At 41.3% G+C, this 7,257-nt stretch overlaps 1 long non-coding RNA gene across 2 annotated transcripts in view; it reads right to left on the bottom strand.

The window, feature by feature from the left end:
• The window catches only part of LOC129392135 (uncharacterized), a 15,969-nt gene extending 8,840 nt beyond the window's left edge, over positions 1 to 7,129 (bottom strand). The window contains exons 1-3 of one of the 2 annotated variants that reach the window (XR_008617398.1): positions 6,592 to 7,129; positions 2,046 to 2,099; positions 16 to 63 (exon numbers count right to left, since the gene is read on the bottom strand). This is a non-coding gene — a long non-coding RNA (uncharacterized lncRNA). Of the gene's footprint in view, positions 1 to 15; positions 64 to 2,045; positions 2,100 to 6,591 lie in introns of those variants that run through there. The other variant, XR_008617399.1, reaches the window with a different exon arrangement.
• Between the last annotated feature and the right edge of the window lie 128 nt (positions 7,130 to 7,257).

The raw sequence follows: 7,257 nt of genomic DNA, 5'->3' as shown, positions 1-7,257 counted from the left end.
TGCCGCGGAGCGGCTGGGCCCGTGGGCCATGGCCGCTGGGCCTGCGCATCCGGAGCCTGTGCTCTGCAACGGGAGAGGCCACAACAGTGAGAGGCCCGTGTACCGCAAAAAAAAAAAAAAAAAAAAAAAGAGGCCTGCTTAATGTCTATAAATCATCAGTGTTGCACAAACTTATTTTAGAACCCCATCTTTTGAGTCATGCCTTCTACCATTTTGCAGAACTGCTGTTCTGAGGAGCATGTGTCAGGAGATGTCACTGATCCACATGGTGGGTCTACCCAGGATCCAACTGCTTGTTATGTGCCATGCCTCGGAAAACAAGCTCGCTCTCTACCCTCTTTGCCTTCTCTTCAGCCCACAAGCATACGGCAGCTCCTGGTAATGCTCAAGATGCAGACTGGAGTAACCAACCCTGAGATCTCAGCCCCAACTACTCACAGAACTTCCAGAGTTTCCTCCTGTCTACTTTAAAGTGTCAGAGGCTGATGGTTGTCCTGCAAAATTATTTCTCCCCTTCTTTAGTAAAAGAACTTCTAATTTTGGGCTGGACATGTAGCCACTTTGGATGAAACTACAGTTCTCAGCCTTCCTTGCAGCTAGGTGTACAACCATAGGTAGTTCCGTGTGCAGCACCTAGGAACTGTGCTTAAAGGGAGCATGCTCTTCTTCCCTTTTTTCTCCTCTCTCCTCCTGGAATAAGGGTGCAATGGCAGGAGCTTGAGCAGCCACCTTGGGTCATGTAGTATAAGTCTCATGCTCAGAAGGAGACTGGTCCCTGACATTGTAGAGTGAGATATCAGGTCCAGAAGGACACATTAGGGTTTCTTTAATGTGAAATAGTAATAGAGTTTTTTTTTAAGTCACCTTTATTTTGGGGTTTCTGCCACCTCATCAGAATGTAATTCTAATTCCTTTGGCTCCTCTCTTCAGCTAACCCCTCAGATCTCTCAAGGATAAACTAAAAGCCCAGATTACTTCCTAGAACAACCTCTCAGAAAGTCATCTTGACTGGGAACAAGTTAGCATCAGGATGACCCCACTGGAGTGTCTCTCCTGATGACTCTCTCTGGAGATAGAGTCTCTCTGCCCCCTCTATCTGGACCCTCTCACTCCCAAGACCTTTTACAAGGAGAGCAGGAGGTAGGAGTTGGCTGGGCAAACATCCACACCACAGTGATTAGCACATCAGCCAACCAAGCCTGGGTGGTCTAGTCTGAGTGGCCATATGTTTTCCCACTCTGCCCCAAATAACCATTCCCTGAGTTTGCCAAACTTTTGGTCTTCATGTGTTCACTTGGCTACATTCCCATCCACTGTTAGTGCTTTCCCCACATGAACTGTCCAGTTTATTCATTAGAATATACACATCACCTATTCGGATGGGCTACAGAATGACGTGGTTCAGATTCGACCTCAAACAACTTCTAAATTAATCCTGATACTCCAGTCCACCACGGTGACCCTGCCAGTCTACTCCATGTTTAAATCCATAATGCCAAGGCTATTAATTCAAACAGAAGCAAACCTTGGACTGTCACTCACAGACACTTCCTGAGTTGGGTGAGCCCTAGGCTAGTAATCACTGGCTGAATTTGGTTCACTGAGAGAAACCAAAGTATCATAATGTGCATGCAACCCAATGTATGCACTTGAAGTTGCAATTAATCTATTTTCATCTCTGTTTATAAGATCCATGAACAATAGAGGTTAATTATTTATCTATTATGAGGGTAAAACTCTGAGTATACACAAGTGTTTGGTTATAAATCTTTTTGTTTATACCTGTATTATAGCAGTTATCCAATGCCTGGGATTAGAGTTGAAGGTGCATGCTTATCCTCTGCCACTAGACTGCAAATGCTTACAGCACCTTTGCATCCCCTGGGTCCCTAGCTTACTGCAGCAATTCAGAAAGTGCCAGTGTTTTGGAGTCAGACAGCCTTGGTTTTGAACCTTGAATAGTAGCTGTGGAACTCCGAACACATTTCTTAATCTTGCTGAGACTCAATTCCTGATCCAAAAAAAAAGGGGATAATAATACATACCTCGTAGGTTGTGTTGAGCACTAGATGGTACACGAAGCTGTCAGTAGACGGCACCTGTGATTAAATCACAGTGACACAAGAAATACCTGATCAAATGAAGTTTTTGAGAAGCAAAACCTGATCTTCCTAATCTATAAATTCTTCTATACATCACTACGTCTCCTCTCTAAGACATTCATAGATTTGTTATTTCTTTAGCCAAAAAGTATAAGGTTATGCTATCTGCCAGGCACTGAGGCTAGAGACCCTGAGATATGTTTGACGTGGCCCTTGCCCTCAAGGTGCTTGGAGTCTAGAAAGGGGATAAACAGGGAAACCGTTAAGTGCTGCAGAGTTATAGATGCCATGCTAGAAGTGCTGTAGAATTCAGTGAGTGCCCAAAGAAGTGGGGCATCAGCTCTACCTGGGGATCAGGATGTGAAGATAGCAAAGGTGTAAACGTCTTCAAGGAAGAAGGGATTTCTGAACTGGGCCTTGAGAAATAAGTCACCATTTGTCAGGAAGACCGTCCTCAACACAAGCAGCAGAGGGGAGCAGAGGCATGGGGAAAAGCGCGTCAGGCTGGTTTTGAGGGGTAACTCCCCTGGCTGAGGGTCAGCGGAGGGGCAGAGACCAGGATGAGAGCTGGAGTTGAAAACAGAGCACAGGCCACCAGGGGAGCCTAGTCCTCATCCTACAAACAGCAGGGAGCTCACCACAAATGCCAGTCACTGCCCAAGAGAGGAGGGCAGAGGTACCAAGAGAAGGGACCATGGCCCCAGCAGCACTAGGTTTCGTAGTATCCAGGGACGATGGAGCAGTTGTCCTCACCCACCTAGGTTGTAGGGCCCTTGCCTGGTGCATCCTCTCAGATCTCCAGCAATTCCCATGTTCTGGTCTACCCCATCCCTCATCACACATCACCCACTTGGGGTTTCTGTTTCCTCAGGAGTCAGTTCTCAGCTAGATGACGGTTAATGATCTAATTTTTTAAATCCCAGATATCATATCAGTACCTATCAGTTTGTTATCTATTTCAAGTTATATATATACATTTAAACAGGGACTTTGTGGGTAACGCTTTAAACCAAATGAATAAAAACCCTAGTGATAGAATTTCAAGCACTCTGGCACTTGCATGAATTTTTACACAAGAAAATGGTGTTTTACCGCTAGATCTGGGCTGTGAAATCAACTACTTTCTTCGTGTTTGTTGCCAGCAGAAAGGTTTTCAAGGAAAAAAAATTGCCCATACAAAGGCTGAGAAAACATACGGTGATACTTATAAGTTGAATTACATACGCTTTTGACTCTATCCCAGTGATTAGCATGTGATAGCTCCTTAATACATGATGAAAGGGAAGGAAGCAAAGAGGAAGGAAGGGAAGAAGAGAGGGAATGAGATCTAATCCATAATCTTTTTTTACATGGCTTCTAGCATGAAACTTGGTGACTAAAAACAGATATTTTTCTACTCCTAAGGGGGCAGAACAAGAAACATAAATATCGACTTTATTGCCACTAACCGTTTTATCCTAAAATTTGAAATATTTGAGTGTACAAAAAGGTTCATTTTGGATGCTCTTTATTGGATGCATAGATCTATGTTTATAGAAAGTTTTAATGGTTGCAAAGTCAAATTGCAAAAATGATTCTTTTCTTTTTAGAGATCTTGATATATCATGCTGCATTCTAATAAAATTTTCACTACTGGCTATAATGTAGATTATAATACTAATGTTTCCCATGGGATCAAGCAATCAGAACTCCTCTGGTAAATGTCCTAGAGTTAAGGTTAATGCACCAAAGAGCTGTAACTCACTGACACTTAATACTGGCTGATGCAATATGAAAAATGTGGTAGCAAATACAGACCGTTGAGAAACTTTTCTTCAAGCTTTGGAGTCCAAGCAATTCACAGAATGTTTTCTCATACTCTGAGATCAGTGTGGTTCTGACACCTTCCTCACAGACACACCATGATTTTGAAAATACAACAAAAAAAGTCACGGAAATAATGGTATTATCGTTTAATGGGTCCTTCAGACGGTAATATTATAACAAGAAATGAAACTTGAACTCTTTGAACTGACTTTTTCAGGAAAGCACTTTCAAACCCTTGAAAGGGAAACATCAAAGTTTGAAGGGCAGATATGAAAAAGGCTCCCCCTCTTACACCAATGTGACACAAATTCAACCTGACACACATTTATAGTGAATTTTGCACACCAATGAAGACGAAAAGGGAAGAGACGCGTGCTTGTCCTCAGGGAACTTATTACGATTATCTTTCAGCTGACTGAGACCTTTTTTTCTGAATTATTATTCCATTCTGCCCTCTGCCTATTCCAAAAGGGACTGGATGGTACATGATTTTTAAAGGTATTCTTTTAAGATACTCAAACTCTTTCAGGATAATAGGAAACACAAATTGTAACTATTATGAGAAAACATTTTTTTCACCAGTTTGGCAAGCACCAAGAAGTTTAAAAACAGAATGTGTTGGTAAGAGTGTGGTACCCTCATACATTTCTGGTACCGATGGAAAGAGGTATGACCTTTATAGTATACATATAGCTGATTCACTTTGTTGTACAGCAGAAACTAACACAACGTTGTAAAGCAATTATATTCCAATAAAGATATAAAAAAATATAGCAGTAAATTAAGATGAACACTTTCCATAATGTAGAGTATAGATCATTATCATTAATAAAGGAATTTTAATTTAAAAAAAAAAGCAACTTGGTAATATTTACCTGAATTTCAATGAATATACAAGCTGGTATAGCAAAGTCACTTCTAGAAACGTATTGCCCTTTACAAGTATTTTACTCAAATATAAAATAATGTATGGTAGGTATATTTATGGCACCATTACTGTAATAGCAAGAGATTAAAAGCAATCTAACTGTCCATCAATAGGGGATGCTAAAATAGGCACACCATAAATTAATAATAAGACACTATAATGACTGAGGAAGCTCTAGATGAGCTCATTTGGTATCAGAGCCCAGATATATTTCTAGGTGAAACAAGCAAGGCATAGACAGAATATATGGTATATTCCTATTTATGTTTAAAGAGGTGTGTGTGTGTGTGTGTGTGTGTGTGTGTGTGTGTGTGAGAGTGTGTGTGTATGTGCACGTGTGTAGAGAGAGAGAGATATTATGTTACATAGACATAAAATATCTCTGGAAGAGGACACCAGAAGTTGGAAACAGTGATGTGGGAGAGGCAGGTAACAGGGTGGCGGGTGACTGGGGTGACAGGGAGACTTACTGTTCATTATATACCTTCCTCCTGTATTTTTTACGCCACGTGCATGTATTACATATTCAAATAATTAAATTTAAAAAGAAGCTTTCTAGAAGGGCACTCTTTTAGACCAGCGATCTGAGGGAGCAAGCACACTATTGGGTTAGTCACTTCTACAAAGCTTTGCCACTTTTGAAGTTCGTTCAAATTGAAGAAGCTCATTCTGGAATATGTATTCCAAAACTAGATCTATTTTAAAAAATTTTTTATTGAAGTATAGTTGATTTATAATGTTTCAGGTGTACAGCAAAGTAATTTATATATATATATATATTCTTTTTCAGATTCTTTTCATTATAGATTATAAGATATTGAATATAGTTCCCTGTGCTACACAGTAGGTCCTTGTTGCTTATCCATACTCTACATAGCAGTGTGTATCTGTTAATCCCAAATTCCAAATTTATCCCTCCCCACCCCCTGCCTCTGGTAACCACAAGTTTGTTTTCTATGTCTGTGAGTCCATTTCTGTAAAACTAGATCTTTACAGAGAGTATTGGAGTGGCTTTGTCCAGGGGTCTTCAGGACTCACTTCTCATGTCAGCATTTTGCTGAGCATGTGTCTCATCCCTGCGTCGACTGTGACCCCTTTGAGACAAGCCTCTTTCCTCGGATTCCTGCATCCATCGGCACCCTTAGCAAGTGCTGTGTGCTCACTAGGCATTTGCGTGCCCCACTGCTTTTCTTCGCCCATACTTTGTGCCATCTCCATATGCTCAAACCCCATTATCCACCCAGAGGATCCAGAGGCCAACATCACAGCCTGTCCACCTTGGGTGTTGTCACTTGGATGTTGTCTCCTGCTACTGATGCTGATGAATGTGTCTCTATGTTATAGGATACCTCATCCATAGCATTTTTTAACACGTTTATTGAGGTATGGTTGATATACAAAAAATTCATGTTTAATGTATATAATTTGATGAGCATGGACAAATACATACACCCATGACACTATCACCATAATCAAGGTAATAAGTATATCCATCACCTCCAAAAGTTTCCTTGTGTTCCTTTTTTTGTCATAAGAATGCTTATTAACACGAGATCTACCCTCTTAACAAAATTGAAATGTACAATACCATGTTAACTTCAGGCACTATGTTGTACAGAAGAGTTCTAGAACACGTTCATCTTGCATAACTGACACTTTATACCCACTGATCAACTCCCCATCTCCCCCTCCCCGCCAGCTGCTGGCAACCACCACTTCATTCTCTGCTACTGTCAGTTTGACCATTTTAGATACCTCATATAAGTAGAGTCGTGCAGTATTTGTCCTTCTGAGACTGGCTTACTTCACTTAGCGAAATGTCTTCCAGGTTCGTCCATGTTGTTGCAGATTCCATCAGCGAATGAATGGGATAAAGAAAATGTGGTATATACATTCAATGGAATATAATACAGACTTTAAAAAAAGGAAATCCTACCATAGTATTTTTTAATTGCAATTATTTACATGTTCACCTCTTCAACTGGAGTGTGAGCTCTGTGGGGAGAGATCTATTCACCTTTGTTTCCCCACAACAGCCGTTCAGTAGAGATGTTTAATAACTGACCATTGGTTGACGAGCCCCCTCAGAGCAGGCGCACCTGAGTCCATACCATCAACCCTCACTGTTCATCGGGGCCCAATCTTTGTCTTTTGTGTGGAGAGCTTAATCCATTTACATTTAAAGTAATTAGTATAAGTAAAGACTTCTGCCATTTTGTCATTTGTTTGCTTTATACTTTCTACCTTTTTTTGTCTCTCATTTTCTCCATTACTGCCTTCTTTTTTTGTGGTGTTTTTTTTTTTTTTTTGCCGTACGTGGGCCTCTCACTGCTGTGGCCTCTCCCGTTGCGGAGCACAGGCTCCGGACGCGCAGGCTCAGTGGCCATGGCTCACGGGCCCAGCCTCTCCGCGGCATGTGGG

The sequence above is a fragment of the Physeter macrocephalus genome, chromosome 5 (genome assembly GCF_002837175.3).
Source record: "Physeter macrocephalus isolate SW-GA chromosome 5, ASM283717v5, whole genome shotgun sequence".
NCBI lineage: Eukaryota > Metazoa > Chordata > Mammalia > Artiodactyla > Physeteridae > Physeter > Physeter macrocephalus.
The sequence above is the reverse complement of the archived record's forward strand: the minus strand, read 5'-3'. Positions and strand labels throughout refer to the sequence as shown.